General features: G+C 38.4%; 1 protein-coding gene and 1 pseudogene across 1 annotated transcript in view; both read left to right on the top strand.

Annotated features, from left to right (window-relative positions):
* Positions 1-21249, top strand: part of SPPL2A (signal peptide peptidase like 2A) — a 151726-nt gene that overhangs the window by 22052 nt on the left and 108425 nt on the right. The gene's annotated exons all lie outside the window — the stretch shown is intronic.
* Positions 17260-17730, top strand: LOC144303665 (cytochrome c oxidase subunit NDUFA4 pseudogene; annotated as a pseudogene).

Here is a 21249-nt window from a genome sequence, read left to right as displayed (position 1 = left end):
GAGAGGCAGAGACAGGCAGAGGGAGAAGCAGGCTCCATGCAGGGAGCCCGACGTGGGACTCGATCCCGGGTCTCCAGGATCATGCCCTGGGCTGAAGGTGGCACTAAACCACTGAGCCACCCAGGCTGCCCCAATTGAGGACATTCTTGAAGCAAATTTTGGCATTACAAATCTTTTTCTTTTCTTCCAGATGTTTAAGAGTGGGACATTTCCTTGCCATCTTCTCATGTTACTGTATTTAGTCCCATTTTGTTTTCTTCTCCTTTCCACAGTTTACACAGCAAGTTCATGAGGGATTGCTAGTTGCTTTACTGAAAAAGAGTTCAGATTCTTGTACTGGAAGAGTTAAGTGGTGTTATTTGGAAGTCCTTTTACATTATCCAGATTTGGTTAGAGATAGGATTATGCTGATGTTCTTTATTTTTCTCCTTAATTTACAGAGAGCTCTCTTATCTCAGACATTCTGGTGCTTTGGTGGAATTTTCTAAATGATACAACCTACTACATAGCAATTTTTTGGGAGAACTGAAATTTGACCCTTAAATTGGGGCAGGATTCAAGCAAAATAGAGACCTCCTGACCAGAGCCTCTGCTCAGATTCCTAACAGGAACACATTTCTCATCTGAATGGTCGTAGGAGATCGGATGACAGAGGCAGTTCTATCCGTTTGTTGTGCTCCTCTTTCACTTACCTGAAAACTATCTTAAAATGATTGCTTTCCAAATGCAGTGACACAGCAGTCTGTTTTCTAGAGACCTTACATTCAGTAAACTCCCTGCTCTGAATGTCTGCCCTGGCAATTCTGGAGGTGCTTTAAAGCAAAATGAGCAGTTCACAAAGGCATAGAAAGGACAGAGAATAATAGAATCTGTAAGATTTGGGGATCACAAAAAGTGCAAATGACCCACTGATATGTTCACCCCACTTGCCTTGCTGGAAGGGACCTCAAATGGTCTTTATGTTCATCTTCCTGCCTCCATGCAGGAGGGTAGCAAAGTTTTCCGCTCACGTGGAAATTAGATCTAATGCTATCAATGCTTCAGGAATTTTTAAAAGCTGATCTTATATTTATTTTTAAGCAGATTGACTCTTCTACAGTTTTACTCATTCTTCTATTGACTACTAAATTTGACTGTTAGGGATATTCCTCATTTGGAAAGTAATTTGCTCCTTGCTGCTGTTACAAACATGCCTAATTTTTTAAATTATCCGGTTACCACAGGAAAGTTAATCATGATAATCTAGAGCTTAAGTCTTGACTTTTTGGTTTTTTGAATTTGTGAAAAGCACAGTTTATTGTAAGGTGACTTGCATTCTCCCTAAATTCAACCCCTTGCCTTTCCTGGCACTGCAGATTGTGGACAGAGAAATAGAGCTGAAGTCAGAAGCCTCAAATCCCAAATCCACTATTATAAGCTGCATCACCATTTTTGTTACTCTTAATTTATAGCCCAAATTTTCTCATTTGCAAAATGTGAAAAAGCATACCTATGTTCCAGATAAATCAGGTAACAAATGTAAAAAGCATTTTTAAAATGCTAAAATAGGGGTTTCGGGGTGGTACAGTCAGTTGAGCATCTGGCTCTTGGTTTCTGCTCAAGTTATGATCTCAGGGTCCTGGGATGGAGCCTGGTGGTGAGTCTCCGTGCTCAGTGGGGAGTCTGCTAGAGATTCTCTCTCTCTCTCTCTCTCTCTCTCTCTGCCCCTCCCACTCATGCTCTCTCTCTCTCTCTCTCAAATAAATGAATATGTCTTTTTTAAAAAAATGCTTAAATATTGTAAAGATGTGCTTATTTTTAGGGTTTACTCCCTAATGCCCCATGTTAGCTTGTTTGGGATCTCTTTGGGCCCCTACCCTTCCCTGCTCTTCCTGTTTTTGCCCTACTTTCCTTCTCCTTTCCCTAGTGTCCAGCTATCCTCCATGGAATGTTGTTATAGCAGAAATCTCAGAGACTACACAAAAGCTAAAAATACAGCCAAGAAAGAAATTAATACTAGTGTACAGAGACCTTCTTCCTGTTAAACATATTTCTTTGAGGCTGTTAGGAGATGGGGCAAAGGAAATGAGAGAAAGGACAAAGCAGATGGGGATGCCAGTAATGAGAGCAGGAGAGAGGAGAAGTCAAGAGTCAAGGATCTGGGAAAGAATCCACTAGAAAAGGAGAAGCACAGAATTAACGTCATTGTCACTAACCCCCCACCCCCACCCCACCCCACCCCAGCATCTGGACTCGGTTGAGAAAAGAGGGGAAAAGGACAGTATAAATCCAACAAAACATGAAAGTATATGAAAAGGAGTTTGTACTGAAAAGAATAAAGTAAGCACAAGAATAAAATTATTTTCAGGAAGGGGAGTATCAGATTACATTGCAGGCAGGCACTGTGATAAAGTTATGATACAGTGAGCATAGTTTAGTAAGAGAGTTTGATTCCTACAGCCAATTACTGGGAGGAAAATGTAAATTGCTGTTATATTTGTACTGCAGGTAAAATTATCCTATGGCCAATGAAGTCGAGAAAAGGGATTTGCTGAAAATGTGGTTAGAACTCATGCTGTACACTCAATCCATGTGATAGAGAGAATGTGGGAGATGAACTTGGAGGAGCACATATTCCCATCTGCTTTTCTTCCCCAAAGAATCATATGGCACTCTGCAATAATTTAGATGTAGGAGTTTTAGATGGACACTTGATATGGGAATTAAAAGAATGAAGGAATTGGAAGAGGAATCACCAGTAAACCATGAGTTGGGATCCACTGAGGGAGTAGGGTGGCCTAGATGGAGCAGCAATCTTATTAAGGGCTAAATTTTTCTCTAGTGGAATTTCTTGAGCCAGGAAACTGCTAATACCTAGGCTACCTTATAATTAAAGGAAGCTAAACAAGCCCACTTGCAGACCTAAGTTCCCGTGAAAACATCACTACCCAATCTTCAATCTCTTCTGACATATGATATATAAGATGCCTTTCTCTGAGCCTGGATAAAGACAGTAGCAGACCGTCTTATGCCCTGGGTCCCACCCCTACAAGACTACTTCAGAAACTAATATTAGGGGGATCTCTGTGTGGCTCATCGGTTTAGCACCTGCCTTTGGCCCAGGCATGATCCTGGAATCCCAGGATCGAGTCCCACATCAGGCTCCCTGCATGGAGCCTGTTTCTCCTCTGCCTGTGTCTCTGCCTCTCTCTCATTCTCTGTGTCTCTCATGAATAGATAAATCTTTTTAAAAAAAGAAAGAAAGAAACCAATATCAGAGGTAACAATGAGGATAGTGAGCTAAGGTTGGGAGAATTATATTCTGCATCTCTAAACTCCCCAGGGAACAAAGCCATAGAGGTAAACTATTTTTTTTCACATTGCAAATGTATCCCATGACCCATTCTTTTTTTTTTTTTTTTTTCTTTTTTTTTTTTTTCTTTTTCTTAATTGGTCCTTCTCTTTCTGATCACATCCATCTCATCTCAGGTCATCTTTGTTACCCCACCAAAAGCATGAGGATCAGTTTCCCATTATAATGTTGTTTTGAGATTCATCAAGTTAATTTCACTCCTACTTTGGCTGCTCTGAAATCAGCCACTTTATGCAAAATTGAATGTAGATGCGTTACACATAGGTTGATCAAGTTGCCAGTGAAGAGAGGCTCTTTTTTCGTGGTTGGAGAGACTAGACTTTCCTATAGTTACTTTCAAGTAACTCTCCCCGCTGCCAGGCCTTTAGGCAGCTTTCACAGCCTTAGGCTCTCTAATTATGCTCTGTGGCCAACAAAAAGAGAAAACAAAAAAACTTTAGGCCTCAAAACTAGGACTTGACTTCTTAGATCTGACTTCACTTGCAGGTTTAGGATCCTAAAGCTGTGGCTTCTACCTTCACATCCATCCAAACGAGATATGCAAAATTCATGACTCCATTTTACTAGGTCGTTGTGTAAGAGAAAGTGACAGAGGGAAAACTAAAATCTTTTGCCTTGAGAGCAAAATACTTCACCTTCCACTTCAAATAGAGCCAATGAGACTGAGCAGAAAACATCTCCCATAGCTACCTGTCAGGTGTTATAGCAAGGGAAGGCGGGAACAAATCCTTTGTATAAATCAGGAATGTTCTGGTTCTTGTAATGAAACACAAACTTATGAAAGGTAGTCTTGTACATAGAAATATTCAAATATCAGAAAAATTAGTAAGTAGTGCCTCTCCATAGTATGGGGATAAGAGAGGTTTGTTTATCTTTTTGTTTGTATGGGAAAATTAAAGACTATCAAGTTATATTTTGTGTACATATCAATAACCAAATAATATGCCTTAAATATAGTCCATCATATTTCTCTTGATCTTTGAAATAGGCAAGTAAGTTTCATTTTCAGGAGCTCCCCTTAGCACAAATATGCTCCCAGCATTATATCCACCTTTCATTACTTGACTCTTATCTTTTTGCTCTTAATTTAATGGGTTTATAATTTAACTCTTCTATTTATTTTTTTTTAAGATTCCATTTATTTATTCATGAGAGACACAGAGGCAGAGAGAGAGAGGCAGAGACATAGGCAGAGGGAGAAGCAGGCTCGATGCAGGGAGCCTGATGCGGGTCTCCATCCCGAGACTCCAGGATCACGCCCTGGGCCAAAGGCAGGTGCCAAACCTCTGAGCCACCCAGGGATGCCCTGTTTCTTTTTTCTCTTTTTTTAAAGAATTTTTTAAGTCCTTTTTTTTTTAAGATTTTATTTTATTCATTCACGAGAGAGACACAGAGAGAGAGAGAGAGAGAGAGAGAGAGGCACAGACACAGGCAAAGAGAGAAGCAGGCTCCATGCAGGGAGCCTGATGTGGGACTCAATCCCGGGTCTCCAGGATTACACCCTGGGCCAAAGGCAGCACTAAACCGCTGAGCCACCCAGGCTGCCCTGTTTCTTTTTTATAAAAGAAATTTGGAAGAATAAAAGATATACCAAAGAAATGCATTGTTTCCAAGTAAAAATAAAGTTCATGACTTTCAGTCAGTGAAAATACTTTTCTTCTTATTCTAAACCTGTAGAGATAAAACACAAGCAACAATAACAAAACGAATATTTAGATAAGTTCAAAAACAAGAGAAGAAACTCTCTAGATGCCAGACCCAAAGCAGAAACGAAAAGCCGTAACAGAAAGCAAGGTAGCCAAACTGTTAGGTGCCTTTGTACAAATCAGAAAATGGACCACCGTCTGAGTAGATTCACTCTTGTGGGTGCAGAACTTTCTGAGTTCTGAGTTCTTATTATCTATTTATTTGAGTGAGAGAGAGAGAGAGAGAGAGACAGGCAGAGGGAGAAGCAAACTCCTGGCTGAGCAGGGAACTTGAAGTGAGGTTCGATCTCAGGACCCTGGGATCATGCCCTGAGCTGAAGGCAGACACTTAACCAACTGACCCACCCAGGTGCCCCTGAGTTCTGAGATTTTACTGAGTCACACCACCTTGCCCAAGTGCCTTTGTATAGGGTATAACCTGCACAGTTGTACCCAGTCACACTGACAAGTAAGAGCAGAAGCTACATCACTCAGAGAGGTTTTGAAATTGGAAATAGGTCTTAGGGGCTGAGCGACAGAGTTGTTTTGGGGTTTTGATTTTTTAAGATTATTTTATTTGAGAGAGAGAGAATGCATGCACACGCAAGAGCAGCAGGAGGGGCAGAAGGAGAGGGAAAAGAAGCAAGTCCCCCACTCGGCCCAGAGCCCAAGGCGTTTGGATCCCATGATCCAAGATCATGACCTGAGCCAAAATCAAGAGTCAGACACTCAACTAACTGAGCCACCCAGGTGCCCCAGGGATAGAGGGGATAGAGCCTAAATACATATATGAGGAAAAGACACTAAGTCTTAAGTTCACGAAAGACAGGAGGCTGATTGTACATCCTTGCTCATAGTAGCATTATTCTCAATAGCCAAAAGGTGGAAGCAACCCAAGTGTCCATTGAGGGATGAATGAATAAACAAAATGTGATATATATATGTACAATAGAATATTATTCAGCCTTAAAAAGAAAGAGGATTCTGACACATGGACAAACTCTTGAGGATATTATGTTAAGTGAAATAAGCCAGTCACAGAAAGATAATATTTGTTGATCCCACTTATATTAAATACTTAAAATAGTCAAATTCGCAGAGATAAACAGTAAAATGATAGTTTCCAGGGGCTGGGGGAAAGAGGAGTGGGGAGTTACTGTTTAATGGGGATGAAATTTCACTTAGGGAAGATAAAAATTTTGGAGATGAATGGTGGTGATGGTAGCACAAAAATGTGAACATTCTTAATGCCATTGAATTGTACACTTAAAAATAGTTAAGGGGGGGGCACCTGGGTGGCATCTGATGGTTAAGTTTCTGATGCTTGGTTTTAGCTCAGGTCATGATCTTGGGGTCATGAGATCCAGCCCAGAGTCATACTCCATGCTCAGTGTGGAGTCTGCTTAAGAGTCTCTCTCTTGGGGATCCCTGGGTGGCGCAGCAGTTTAGCGCCTGCCTTTGGCCCAGGGCATGATCCTGGAGTCCCGGGATTGAATCCCACATCGGGCTCCCGGTGCATGGAGCCTGCTTCTCCCTCTGCCTATGTCTCTGCCTCTCTCTCTCTCTCTCTCTCTCTCTCTGTGACTATCATAAACAAATAAAAATTTAAAAAAAAAGTCTCTCTCTTTATGTTGGTAAATTGAACACCAATAAAAAATAAATTTATAAAAAAAAAGTCTCTCTCTTTCCCTTTGGCCCTCCTGCTTGGGCTTTCTCCTTCTAAAATAATAAATAAATCTTTTTTTAAAAATTTTTTTCATAAATTATATTTTTATGACATTTTATATACAACACCCAGTTTGATATAGTGATGATGGATACATGTCATTATACATTTGCCAGAATTCATAGAATGGACAGGACCAAGAGTTAACCCTAATGTAAACTATGGTCTTTGGGTGACAAGAGTTCATAGATTGTAACAAATATACACACTATGGTGTGGGATGTCACTAGCAGAAGCAACTGTGGGTATAGAGACAGGGGATACATGGAAACTCGCTGTACTTTCCACTGTAAATTGAAGATGGCCTAAAAAGTTTTTATTAACTCGGTAAGGTCACAGGACACAAAATCAATGTACAGAAATCTGTTGCATTTCTATACACTAATAATGAAGCAGCAGAAAGAGAAATTAAGAAAACAGTCCCATTTACAATTATACCAAAAATAATAAAATAAGGGGTGCCTGAGTGGCTCGGTCCGTTAAGCATCTGACTGTTGATTTTGGCTCAGGTCATGATCGCAGGGTCCTGGGATTAAGCCTCGCATCAGGCTCCCTGATCATCAGAGAGTCTGCTTGTCTCCCTCTCCCTCTGCCCCTGCTGCCACTCATGCTCTCTCTCTAAAATAAGTAAGTCCTTAAAAAATAATAAACTTGACAGAGGAGGTGAAAGACTTGTAGTCTGAAAACTATAAAACATTGATGAAAGGAATTGAAGATGAAACGAACAAATAGGAAGATATTTCATGCTCATGGATTGGAAGAAGACATATTGTTAAAATGTTCTACTCAAAGCAATCTACCCATTTAATGCAATACCTAATGGAAAACACCAACAGCATTTTTCCCAGAACTAGAACAGATAATCCTAAAATTTGTATGGACTCCAAATAGCCTAAGTAATGTTGAAAAAGAAGAATAAAACTGGAGGTATCACAATCACAGATTTCAAGATATACCACAAAACTGTTGTAATCAAAACAGTATAATATTAGCAGAAAAATAGACACATAGATCAATGGAACAGAATAGAGAGCCCAGAAATAAACCTACAATTATGAGGTCAATTAATCTTCTTCAACAAAGGAGGCAAGAATTAGAAACGACAAATACCCACCATTTGCTTCAACGTGGATGGAACTGGAGGGTATTATGCTGAGTGAAGTAAGTCAATCGGAGAAGGACAAACAGTGTATGTTCTCATTCATTTGGGGAATATAAATAATAGTGAAAGGGAATATAAGGGAAGGGAGAAGAAATGTGTGGGAAATATCAGAAAGGGAGACAGAACATAAAGACTCCTAACTCTGGGAAACGAACTAGGGGTGGTGGAAGGGGAGGAGGGCGGGGGGTGGGGGTGAGTGGGTGACGGGCACTGAGGGGGACACTTGACGGGATGAGCACTGGGTGTTATTCTGTATGTTGGTAAATTGAACACCAATAAAAAAATTATTTTATTTAAAAAAAAAACAAAGGAGGCAAGAATATACAATGGGAAAAAGACTGTCTCTTCAACAAATGATGTTGGGAAAACTGGACAGCCACATGCAAAAGTATGAAACCAGAGCACTTTCTCACACCATGCACAAAAACAAACTCAAAATGGTTAAAGACCTAAATGTAAGACCCGAAACCATAAAACCCCTAGAAGAGAGCACAGGGAGTAATTGGCCTTCACAACATTTTTCTAGATATGCTTCCTGAGGCAAGGGGGAAAAAGGAAAAATAAACTATTGGGACTACATCAAAATACTAAAAGACAGCCTACTGAATGGAAGGAGAAATTTGCAAATGACATATATGATAATGGGCTTGTATCCAAAATATATAAAGAACTTACACAACTCACTACCCAAAAACCAAATAATCCAATTTAAAAAATGGCAGAAGACACAGAGAAATTTTTCCAAAGAAGACATACGGATGTCTAACAGACACATGAAAAGATGCTCAACATCACTAATCATCAGGGAAATAAATCAAAACCACAAGATATAACCTCACACTTGTCAAAATGGCTAAAATAAAAAACACAAGAAACAAGAAGTGTTGGTGAGGATGTAGAGAAAAAGGAACTTTTGTGCACTGTTGGTGGAAATGCACACTGGTACAGACATTGTGGAAAATACTAGAGAGATTCCTCAAAAAATTAAAAATAGTTTTGCCATATGATCCAGTAACTCCACTAATGGGTATTTACCCAAAAAAATATGAAAACACTAATTCAAAAAGATATATTCAACCCTATGTTTATTGCAGCATTAAGTAAAATAGCCAAATTATGGAAGCAGCCCAAGTATCCATCAATAGATAAATGCATAAAGAAATGTGGTATATATACACAATGGAATATTACAAATACTACATTATTTCACAACCATGTGGAATTTAAGAAGCAAAATAAATGAACAAAGAAAAAAAAGAGAGACAAACCAAGAACAGACTCTTAACTATAGAGAACAAACTGATGGTTATCAGAGGGAATGTGAGTGAGGGGATGGGTGACATAGGTGAAGGAGATTAAGAGTACACTTATCTTGATGTGTATTGAATAATATAGAATAGAAGCTTGAATCATCATATTGTACACACTAATATAACACTGTATGTTAACTGTTCTGGAATTTAAATAAATAAATAAGTTCCTCTGGAAAAAAATACAAAAACACTAATTCAAAAAGATATATGCACCCTTATGTTTAATGTGGCATTATTTAAAATAACCAGATTATGGAAGCAATCCAATTTCCATTGATAGATGAATGTACAAAGACGTGGTATATATATACCTTACTTACTCCGCCATAGAAAAGAATGAAATCTTGCCATTTGCAACAAGGAGAGATATAGAGGATATAATGCTAAGTAAAATGAGTCAGAGACAAATGCCATATGATTGCACTCATATATGGAATTTAAGAAACAAAACAAATGAGCAAAGGAAGAAAAAAAGAGAGAGGCAAACCAAGAAACAGACTCTTAACTATACAGAACAAACTGACAGTTACCAGTGAAGAGGTGGATGGGGGATGGGTGAAATAGGTGATGGGAATTAAGGAGTGCACTTGTGGTAAGCACTGGGTATTGTATGGAAGTGTTGAATCACTATGTTGTACACCCGAAACTAATATTACACTGTATGCTAGCTGGAATTTAAATAAAAACTTTAAACATTTTTAAGAATTATATGTTAAAATTATAAAGCACAGGGTCACCTGGGTGGCTCAGCCATTGAATATCTGCCTTCCTCCCAGAATGTGATCCTGGAGTCCCAGGATTGAGTTCCACATCGGGCTCCCTGCATGGAGTCTGCTTCTCCCTCTGCCTGTGTCTCTGCCTTTCTCTCTCTCTCTCTCTCTTTCTCTTTCTCTTTCTCTTTCTCTCTCTCTCGAATAAATAAAATATTTTTTAAAATTCCCACAAAAAAATTAAAATAAAATAAATAAATAAATAAAAATTCCCACAAGTTGGTAATAATAAATAAGATCTTTTAAAAATAATAATAAAATAAAATTATAAAGCACAGAATTAGAAAATCTCTAATATTAAACTTAATGAAATAGTTGATAGGGGTAAAAATCATCAATAAATGAAACCACTAAATAAAAGGTTGTTGGAGAACTTTACAATGAAGGGCTCAGACTGTCACCATCTGAACCTACTGATTAATCTTAGCATCACTAGTAATAACACAATTAGATATGCTAGTCTCCTGATTTGATATTATATGGCACTAACTCTGAAGTATTTTCATCAAAAATATTGAGCCTGAGACACTAATTTTGCCTCTCTTAACTTGGTTTATAATGACAGGAGAGGGATCCCTGGGTGGCGCAGCGGTTTAGCGCCTGCCTTTGGCCCAGGGCGCGATCCTGGAGACCCAGGATCAAATCCCACGTCGGGCTCCCGGTGCATGGAGCCTGCTTCTCCCTCTGCCTGTGTCTCTGCCTCTCTCTCTCTCTGTGACTATCATAAGTAAATAAATAAAAAAAAAATTTAAAAAAAATATAATGACAGGAGAAGGAGAAGAATAAATTAGATGATCCCATCAGGAAGCGGACAAATTCAGAATGTGGGACGTTCCATATGATAACTCATCTGATTTATTCTGTAAGTCAATGTCACATTAAAAAAAAAAAAGAGGGGCCACCTAGGAGCCACATTTCCAACTCCTGATTTTGGTTCAGGTTGTAATCTCAGGCTTGTGAGATTGAGCCCCTCATCAGGTTCCACACTGGGCATGGAGCCTACTTAAGATTCTTTCTCTTTCTCTCCCTCTGCTACTCCCTCCCCCCAAAAATAAAAATATTAAAAATTAATTTAAAAAAAAAGAAGGAGTATGCTAGATCAGTGTTCTCACCAGAGACGTTTTGTCCTGAGGGGAACATTTAACAATTTCTGGAGACATTTTTTATTGTCTCAATGTGAAAAGTGTACTGGAAACTAAGGAGTAGAGGTCAAGGATGCTACTTAGCATCCTACAATGCACAGGACACCCCACACATGTAAGAATTATCTACTCCAAAATGTCAATAGTGCCACTGATGAAACACCCTAAAGGAGATTGAAAAGACACAACAATATAATTTAGTGTGTAGGTCTTATTTGGATCCTGATTTAATGAAACCAAAACCACAAAAAGACATTTTTGAGACAATCAGAGAAATCTGAACATAGATTGGGTATTAGATGATACTGAAGAATTATTGCTGAGTATGTGTTCTGTATGATATGTAAGAAAATGTCTATAATTTTCAGAGATTACTAAAATATATAGGGATGAAATGGCACAATGTCTAGGGTTTTCTTTAAAATATTTCACCAAAAAAAAAAAAAGATTACATAATACTGTTGACAAAGTATTGTTAAGTCTAGAATCTTGGCGATGGCTTTGTGAGTGTTCCTTCCATATGTGTTCATATATATATTTTAAAGATTTTATATATTTATTCATGAGAGACACACAGAGAGAGGCAGAGACATAGGCAGAGGGAGAAGCAGGCTCCATGCAGGGAGCCCAATGTGAGACTCCATCCTGGGACTCTAGGACCATGCCCTGGGCCGAAGGCAGAAGCTTAACCGCTGAGCCACCCAGGGATCCCTTTATGTGTTTATATTTGATAAAATTTTTATTTGAAACCCAAAGAATATTCTTCAGAAAGAATACTTTAACTCAGCAGAAGAAAAAGGAATAGACAAGAAACAATGAGTGTTATTCATGGAGGAATCCCTTTGTACTGTGAGCACCTTCTGTTCAGACTAGAAAGCACATGGTATGAAGCTGATGCCTATTCAGATCCTGAGATGAGCTGCACGGTGGCCAAGCACTTTCAGTCACAATTCAGTGAGAAGAAACAAGGTCTCCCTGCTTACCAAAAGATACTATATATGAAAAAAAAAAGAAAAGCATTTTAATGGGTTCATTCTAGTTTGGAAGCTATTGTAATATATATTTGCTGAAGAGCAAGATTTTTCTTATTTCATTTTTGTAGTAGAGGCTTTTGAGAAATTGGAATACTCTAAAATTTTTTAGTGTAAGGAAAAAATCACTGGGCTAACAAGGAAGGAATCTTCTAATGTGCCTCTTGTTTCTCTATATTTTCAAAGAGACTATCACTTTTTTTTTTACATCTCAATTAATTTGATGACTGTATCTCTCAGAATATTAGGGACAAGATTATTTTCTATTTGTGAGTTTCTTTAGCTTGTTATCATCCAAAGTCCAGACACCTTATGTGACCTCATTAATGTGGGTACAGTGATGGGTGTATTCCTCATAATTGGTAGTGATATTGGTGGGAAAGTCAAAGCAAACTTGCACTGACCAAATAGAATCCTATGATCTGCTGGAAAGCAGCTATGGAAAAAATCATTCACTTGTATTGCAGGACAGAGGTATAGACCAAAATATGAGAAATTTTCACTGGGTAGTGAGTTAGATGATGCACCCTCAAATGATATATCTAAATTCTAATTCCTGGTACCCCTGAATGCAACTTTATTTGAAACAGTGTCTTTGCAGACATAATTAAGTTGAAAATCTCAGGGTAAGATCACCCTAGATTTAGGATAGACCCTAAATCCAATGGCTGTGTCCTTATAAGGGAAAAGAGAAGGAGCTTAGAGACACAAGAGAGATACAGGGGAAAAGCCGTGTGAAGATGGAAACAGAGATTGGAATTATACAGCTACAAGCCACAGGATGCCAAGGATTGCTAGCTGTCACCAGAAGAGTGAGGCATGGAATGAATTCTCTTTTAGCCTCCAAGAGGAACCAACCTTCCTAACACCTTGATTTTGGACTTCTGGCCCCAAGACTGTGAGTCAACAACAAATTTCTGTTGTTTAAAACCACCCAGTTTGTGGTAACTTTTTATGAAGGCTCAGGAAACTAATACAATTGATGTGGGGTAGATTTTCACAGAAATAACCTGATGAATTAAAACAAATGACTCAGATTCCCATATGGTCTTCATTTTGTCATTCATTTATTCATTTTCTTGTTCATTCATCTAATATCCATTAATTATGTACTTGGCTCTAACATATAAACTGAGACTTTTTTAGATTCTTTGACCCATTCTTGGTCCAGGTAAATTTGGTTACTAACTTTTTAGGCAGAAGAAAGTTTATTGTAGATATTTTGTACTTCACTTAGAAAGAGCTGATGTTTCTGGATTCCTGTAAGTTACCTTGCATTCTGCCTAAGAGTTGGCCAACAAATGGCAATAACAAAAAGTAAAATGGGAATTTTCTGTTTTCTCAGAATTTCATCTAAGGCCACAAAGTTGAAGATAAATGGCAACAAATACTTCCACATTGGGAGGATAGGTGCTAAATTCATCTATGCAGGATTTACAAAAAGATAAAAACCCTTATCATACATAATCTACGAATGAGAAAAAAAATTGCTACAGAAGGAGTCATTGAAAGGGATTCATAGAAGCAAAGGGTGTTAAGATTTTTTTCCTCTTGGAAACACTCTTTACAGCTGTGCTACATGTACACTGCACAACTACAGGGGGCACCATTCACCCTACAGTCATCAGAAATTTATGTAATGTTAAAACAATTTTCCAGCAGATGGCAGTAAAGTATCTTGAGGAATAAGGTCCTTTTCCTAACTCACACAAGGTCATAGAGGCTAGTAAAAGCTCTGCTCATTTCCCTTCTTCCACACACTCTCCCCCAAGTTAAATACGTAGAATTCCAAGAGAATCTTCACAGATATTGGGATTGCCTGCAACAGGTGATACTAGCATTTATTCCTTGAATGAATGCTGGCTGAGTTACAGAAACTCTTAGGCCTACCCCAGGCTACTTACTATCAGAGCAGAGCTGGGAGATCTGAGAGAGCTTGATAAGATTCCCAGGAGTCTTAGACTTAATGCCCATTCTTATCTGGAGAAGTCTGAAGGCAAGAGACTGGCTAGAACTACTATGACAACAAGACAAGGAGAGGGGAGTCAGAGCTAGTTACAGTGTACTTCAAACACTTGGCATGTCAAGAGTGCATGAGCCAAATGGAAACCCTCACTACAGGTAGCCAGTTGTGAATTGTCTGAAAGAAACTTGTCTGAGTAAACTGACCACTGAATGACAGTCACCCCCCCACACCCCCTCATTCCTCACCTCCACCCTGCCAAAAAGAGAAGATGTACAACTAGAGGACAGAAAAGGTGAGGGAAGATCACCAAAGTTACCCAGAGAAAAGATTACCTTTGGCATAGAAAGGTGTGTGGAAGTCCACCACAGGTTTCCCATAAAAGTGCTTCATAAAGGAGAGACACCTGATCACAGAGGGCATTCCACAGGTAAGAGAAAACCATAATAGCATTAACCTTTGCCCATTTACCAGTCATCTATTCATCCTTCCTTACCCTGGAAGTGCCACAGCTGCAAAAAAAGCAGAAGGAAAAAGAAAAGTTAAAGTTAAACCATGTTCTGCCTCCCTTTGTGAGTTCCTAATTTATCAACCAAGCCTAAGGAATTACTACTCACCGTATCTACTTTTGTTCTGTCTGAAGAGAACATAGATTTTTATTTGGTGGTCTTCTCTTCCCCATGCAATTCATGTGCAATAGGGGAAGTTAAACATCCTAACAACAACAACCCACTCTACCACCACAGCACTAGTTCTTATACTCTGACAACTACTTAACATAGCTCAAAGAAATTTTTAAAGATCTAAATAAATGGAAAGACATTTCATGTTCATGGATCAGAAGGCTTAATATTGTTAAAAGAAGGCAATTCTTTTCAAATTGATCTACAGATTTAACACAATTCCTGTCAAAATCCAACCTGGCTTTTTTGTAGAAATTGACAAATTCCTAAATTTTATATAGAAATGTGAGGAACCCAGAATCACCAAAGCAATCTTAAAGAACAAAGTTGGAGAACTCATGCTCTGATTTCAAAATTTACTACAAAGCTACAGTAATTAAGACAGTGTGTTACTGATAGAAGAATAAGCATATAGATCAGTGAGGTAGAGCTAAAAGCCTGGAATAAACCTGACATTTACAGTCAACTGATTTTCTGCAGGATGCCAAGACAATCCAATTGGGAAATAATAATCTCTTCAACAAACAGTGTTGGGACAACTGGATACTCACATGCAAAGAATTAAATGGGATCCCTTCCTCATACTACACACAAAAAATTTTGCTTAAGTTGGATCATAGGCACAATTATAAGAGCTAAAATTATAAAATTCTTGGAAGAAAACATAGAGGAGGTGCCTGGGTGGCTTAGTCCACAAAGTGTCTGACTTGATTTCGGCTCAGGTCATGATCTCAGGGTTGTGAGATGGAACCCTGTGTCCGCTCCATGCCCAGCATGGAGCTTAAGATTCTCTCTCTCCTTCTCCCTCTGCCCCACCCCTCCCCTCTCCCTCTTAGAGAAGAAGAAGAAGAAGAAGAAGAAGAAGAAGAAGACCACCAAAGCACACATGACAAAATAAATAATTTTTTAAAATGGGCTTTGTCAAGGTTAAAAACCTTTGTGCCACAAGAAAGTGAAAAGACAATCCACAAAATGGGGAAAGTGTTAGCAAATTATGTATTTGAAAAGAGACTTGTATCAAATATATAAAGAACTCTTAGAACTTAATAAAGAGAAAACAACCCAATTTTAAAATAGGCAAATGAGGGGTGCCTGAGTGGCTCAGTCAGTTAAGTGTCTGCCTTTGGCTCAGGTCCATGACCGTAGGATCTTGGGATGGAGCCTGGACGCTGGCCCCCTGATCAGCAGAGGAGTCTGCTTCTCCCTTTCCTCTGCCTTGTTATGTGCTCTCTCTCTCACTCACTCCTTCAAATAAACAAATATTTTTTTTTAATGGGCAAATGAAATATTTCTCCAAAGAAAATAAAATGGGGGCAGCCCGGGTGGCTCAGCGGTTTAGCGCCGCCTTCGGCCCAGGACCTGATCCTGGAGACGTCAGATCAAGTCCCACCTCGGGCGCCCTGCATGGAGCCTGCTTCTTCTTCCCTCTGCCTGCGTCTCTGCCTCTCTGTGTGTGTCTCTCATGAATAAATAAATAAAATCTTAAAAAAAAAGAAGATAAAATGGCCCATAACACATGAAAAGATGCTCATTAACTATATGTTGAAATATAGTTTATATATATAATATAATATATGTTTGCATATGGAAATACAAATAAAAACCACAGTGAAATACCACTTTGAAAAATAGCCATTAGGGGGCGCTGGGTGCCTCTATTGAACGTGAAACTCTTGCCTCCGGATCTCAGGGCTGTGGGATCTAGCCAGACTGAGGTCAATTCCCAGTCTGTTTGGGACTTATTTATTTCACTTAGCATTATACGCACTAGCTCCATCCATGCTGTTGCAAATGGCAAGATTTCATTTTATGGCTCAATAATATTCCGTTTATCCATTCATCAATGGACACTTAAGTTACTTCCATTTTTGGTTATTGTAACAAATGCTGCAATAAATATAGAGGTGTATGTATCCCTTTGAATTAGTGTTTTTGTATTTTTGGGTACTCAGTTCTTTGATTATTAGATCATAGGGTAGTTCTATTTTTAACTTTTTGAGGAAACTGGCTATACCAGTTTGCATTCCACCAGCGTATGAGGGTTCCTTTTTCTCCACATCCTCATCAACTCTTGTTGTTTCTTGTTTTGTGAATATTGAACTACACTTGCATCCTGGAGCAAATCCCACTTGATCGTGGTATATGATTTTTTTAAATGTATTGTTAGATTTGGTTTGCTAGTGTTTCGTTGAAGATTTCTGCATGTATGCTCATCAAGATATTGGCCTGTAGTTTCTCTCTCTCCCTCTCTCTCTTTCTCTCTGTCTCTCTTTTGTAGTATCTTTATCTAGTTTGGGTATGAGAGTGATACTGGTATCACTGAATGAATTTGGAAACTTTCCTACTTCTTCTATTTTTTGGAACAGTTAAAGAAAAATAGGTACTAACTCTTCTTTAAATATTTGGTAGAGAGGCATTACTTAGTTCCCGGCCTTGCAGAAACTCGGTTTTTTTCTTCCCCTGCACAGGAGACCTCTGCCGCAACCATGTTACACCAGATCATGGGTCAGGCCAAGAAGCATCCGAGCTTGATCCCCCTCTTCATATTTATTGAGGCAGGAGGTACTGGAGCAGCACTCTATGTGTTGTGCTTGGCAATGTTCAATCCAGATGTCAGTTGGGATAGGAAGAATAACCCAGAACCTTGGAACAAACTGGGTCCCAATGATCAATATAAGTTCTACTCAGTGAATGTAGATGATAGCGAACTGAAGAATGAAGGTCCAGACTTCTAAATGAAATGTTTCACTATAAAGCTGCTTAGAATGAAGGTCTTCCAGAAGCCATACGCACAATTTTCCACTTATCCAGGAAATATTTCCCCTCTAAATGCATGAAATCATGTTGGTGTATTGTGTTGGGGTTTACACTGAATAATAAATATCTGAAACTTGAAAAATAAATATATATATATTTGGTAGAACTCACCTGTGAAGCCATCTGCCCTGGACTTTTACCTATTGAGAGTTATTTGACTACAGATTCAATTTCTTTGCTCGTGATTGGTCTGTTCAAATATTCTACTTCTACCTGCTTCACTTTTGATGGATTATATGTTTCTAGGAGTTTATCTATTTCTTCTAGGTTGTCCAATTTGTTGGCATACAATTTTTCATAATATTCTCTTACAATTGTTTGTATATTGTGGTGTTGGTTGTTAATGCTCCTCTTTCTTTTTTTTTTTTTTTTTTTTAAATTTTTATTTATTTATGATAGTCACACACAGAGAGAGAGAGACAGAGACATAGGCAGAAGGAGAAGCAGGCTCCATGCACCGGGAGCCCGACGTGGGATTCGATCCCGGGTCTCCAGGATCGCGCCCTGGGCCAAAGGCAGGCGCTAAACCGCTGCGCCACCCAGGGATCCCAATGCTCCTCTTTCATTTGTGATTTTGTTAGAGTTCTCTCCGCCCTCCCCCCTCCCAGCTAGAGAGTCTAGCTAGAGATTTATCAATTTTGTTGATCTTTTCAAAGAACCAGCTCCTGGTTTCATTGATTTTTTCTATTTTTTGTTGCTGTTATTTCTATGTCATTTATTTCTGCTCTAATCTTTATTTTCTTCCTTCTGCTGGGTTTATGCTTTGTTCGTTCTTTTTTCTAGCCTTTTTTGTTTATTTGAGATTTTCCTGCTTCTCCAGATAGGCCTATATTGCTGTAAACTTCCTTCTTAGAACAGCTTTTGCTGCACCCCAATAGTTTTGGACCTTTGTGTTTTCATTTTCATTTGTTTCCATGTAATTTTTTATTTCTTCTTTAATTCCTTGGTTGACCCACTCATTGTTTAGTAGCATGTTTTTAACCACCATGTATTTGTGCTCTTTCCAGATTCTTTCTTGTTGATTTTCACTTTCATAGCATTGTGACCAGAAAATATACATGATATGACTTTGATCTTTTTGAAGTTACCAAGACTAGTTTAGTGGCCTAATATGTGATCTATTCTGAAGAATGTTCCATGTGCACTTGAAAAGAATATGTATTCTGCTGATTTAGGATGGAGTTCTGAATATATCTGTTAAATCCATCTGGTTCAGTGCATCAACCAAAGCCACTGTTTCCTTAATGATTCCTTATTTGGATGATCTGTCCTATGATGTAAGTGGGGTATTAAAGTTCTACTATGAGTGCCTGGGTGGCTCAGTGGTTGAGCATCTGCCTTTGGTTCAGGTCATGATCCCAGGGTCCTGAGATCGAGTCCCACATTGGTTCCCCACAGGGAGCCTACTTCTCCTTCTGTCTGTGTCTCTGCCTCTCTCTGTGTGTCTCTCCTGAATAAATAAATAAATAAAGTCTTTTAAAAATAAAGCTCTACTATTATTATATTACTATCAATTTTCCTTTATGTTGTTTTTTAAGATTTTATTTATTTATGCATGAGACACACACACACACGTACACAGAGAGGCAGAGACAAAGGCAGGGGGAGAAGCAAGCTCCATGCAGGGAGCCCGATGAGGGACTCAATCCCGGGACTCCAGGATCACACCCTGGGCTGAAGGCAGGCACTAAACCGCTGAGCCATCCTGGCATCCCCTTTATGTTTATCATTAATTGTTTTATGTATTCGAGTGCTCCCATGTTGAGTATATAAATATGTACAATTGTATGTTCTTGTTGGGTTTTCCCTTTAATTATTATATGGTGTCCTACTTTGTCTCTTGTTACAGTCTTTGTTTTAAAGTCTACTTTGTCCCATGTAAATATTGCTACCCTGGCTTTCTTTTAACATCAGTTTTCATGATAAATATTTCTCCATCCCCTCACTTCTAATCTACAGGTGTCTGTAGGTCTGAAATGAGTCTCCTATTAGGCAGCATATAGATGGATCTTGGGGTTTTTTTTAACCATTCTGTAACCTTATGTCTTTCAATTGAAGTGTTTTGTCCATTTACTTTCAAAGTAATTACTGACAGATAATGTATTCATTGCCATTTTGTTTCTTGTTTTGTGGTTGTTTTTGTAGTTTTTCTCTGATTCTCTCTTCTGTTCTCTTTCATGGTGTGTTGGCTTTCTTTAGTGTTATACTTGGATTCCTGTCTCTTTATTATTTCTATTACTGGTTTTTGATCTGTGGTTACCATTAGGATTGTATATAACATTTTCTGCATATAGCAGTCTGTATTAAGTTGATCTTCATTTATGTTTGAGCCTGTTTTTTACACATCTCCATTTCTGTCACATTTTAGATATATGGTGTTATATTTTACATCCTTTTATTTTAGGAATCCCTTGACTGGTTTTTATAGAAATATTTTTACTGCTTTTGTATTTTTTACTTTTCATACTATCACTATGTTCTTTCCTTTCCATGCAAAGAGTTCCTTCTAGAATTTCTTGTAGGGTTAGTTTAGTGCTCATGACTCCTTTAGTTTTTGTTGGTATGAAAAACTCCTTCAGGGCACCTGAGTGGCTCAGTCAGTTAAGTGTATTCATTCAGCTCAGGTCATGATCCCAGGGTCCTGAGATTGAGCCCCACATCTAGCTCCCTGCTCAGCAAGTATTCTGTTATTCTGTTTCTCCCTCTGCCTCTGCCTCTCCCCACAGCTTCTCTCTCTTTCTCTCTCTCTCCTTCCCTCAGATAAATAAATAAATAAATTTAAAAAAAAAGAAAGAAAGAAACTCCATCTCTTCTGAATGATAGCCTTGCTGGGTAGAGTTTTCTTGGATGCAGATTTTTTCTTTTCAGCACTGTGAATATATCATGTCATTCCCTTCTGACTTACAAAGTTTCTGATCCAAAATATGCTTATGGCCTCATGAAGTTCCCTTTGTATAACTGTCTTCTCTTGCTGCTTTTAAATTTTTTTCTTTATTACTGCTTTTTATCATTTTAATCACTTTGTGTGTCTTGGTGTGGACCTTCTTGAGTTGGATTTTGGGGTGGTAATTCTCTGTGTCTTCTGTATCTGGGTATCTGTTTCCTTCCCCAGGGTGGGGATGTTTTCAGTTATTATTTCTTCAAATAAGTGTTCTGTCTCTTCTCTCTTCTACTTCTAGAATCCCTATAATGTGAATGTTATTATACTTGATGGAATCACTGAGTTGCCCAAGACTATTTTCAATTCACATAATTTTTTCCCCATCTCATTTGCTCATTTGTTTGGTTACTTTCCATTACTTGGTCTTCCAGATCATTAATTTGTTCCTCTGCTCTCTCAGGCCTGCTATTTTATTCCATGAAATGCATTTTTAATTTCATTTGTTGTGCTCTTGATGGTCTGATTAGTTTTTTCTCTCTTTGTTAAAGGGTCTCATAGATAATCTCCACTCTTTTCCCAAGTTCAATTGGTATCTTTATGATCATTACTTTATAGATTTTAAAAAGATTTTATTTATTTATTTATTTATTTATTTATTTATTTATTATTTTTATTTTTATTTATTTTTTAAAGATTTATTTATTTATTTATGATAGACATAGAG

The sequence above is a fragment of the Canis aureus genome, chromosome 32 (assembly GCF_053574225.1).
Source record: "Canis aureus isolate CA01 chromosome 32, VMU_Caureus_v.1.0, whole genome shotgun sequence".
In the NCBI taxonomy this organism is placed as follows: Eukaryota; Metazoa; Chordata; class Mammalia; order Carnivora; family Canidae; genus Canis; species Canis aureus.
The sequence above is the reverse complement of the archived record's forward strand: the minus strand, read 5'-3'. Positions and strand labels throughout refer to the sequence as shown.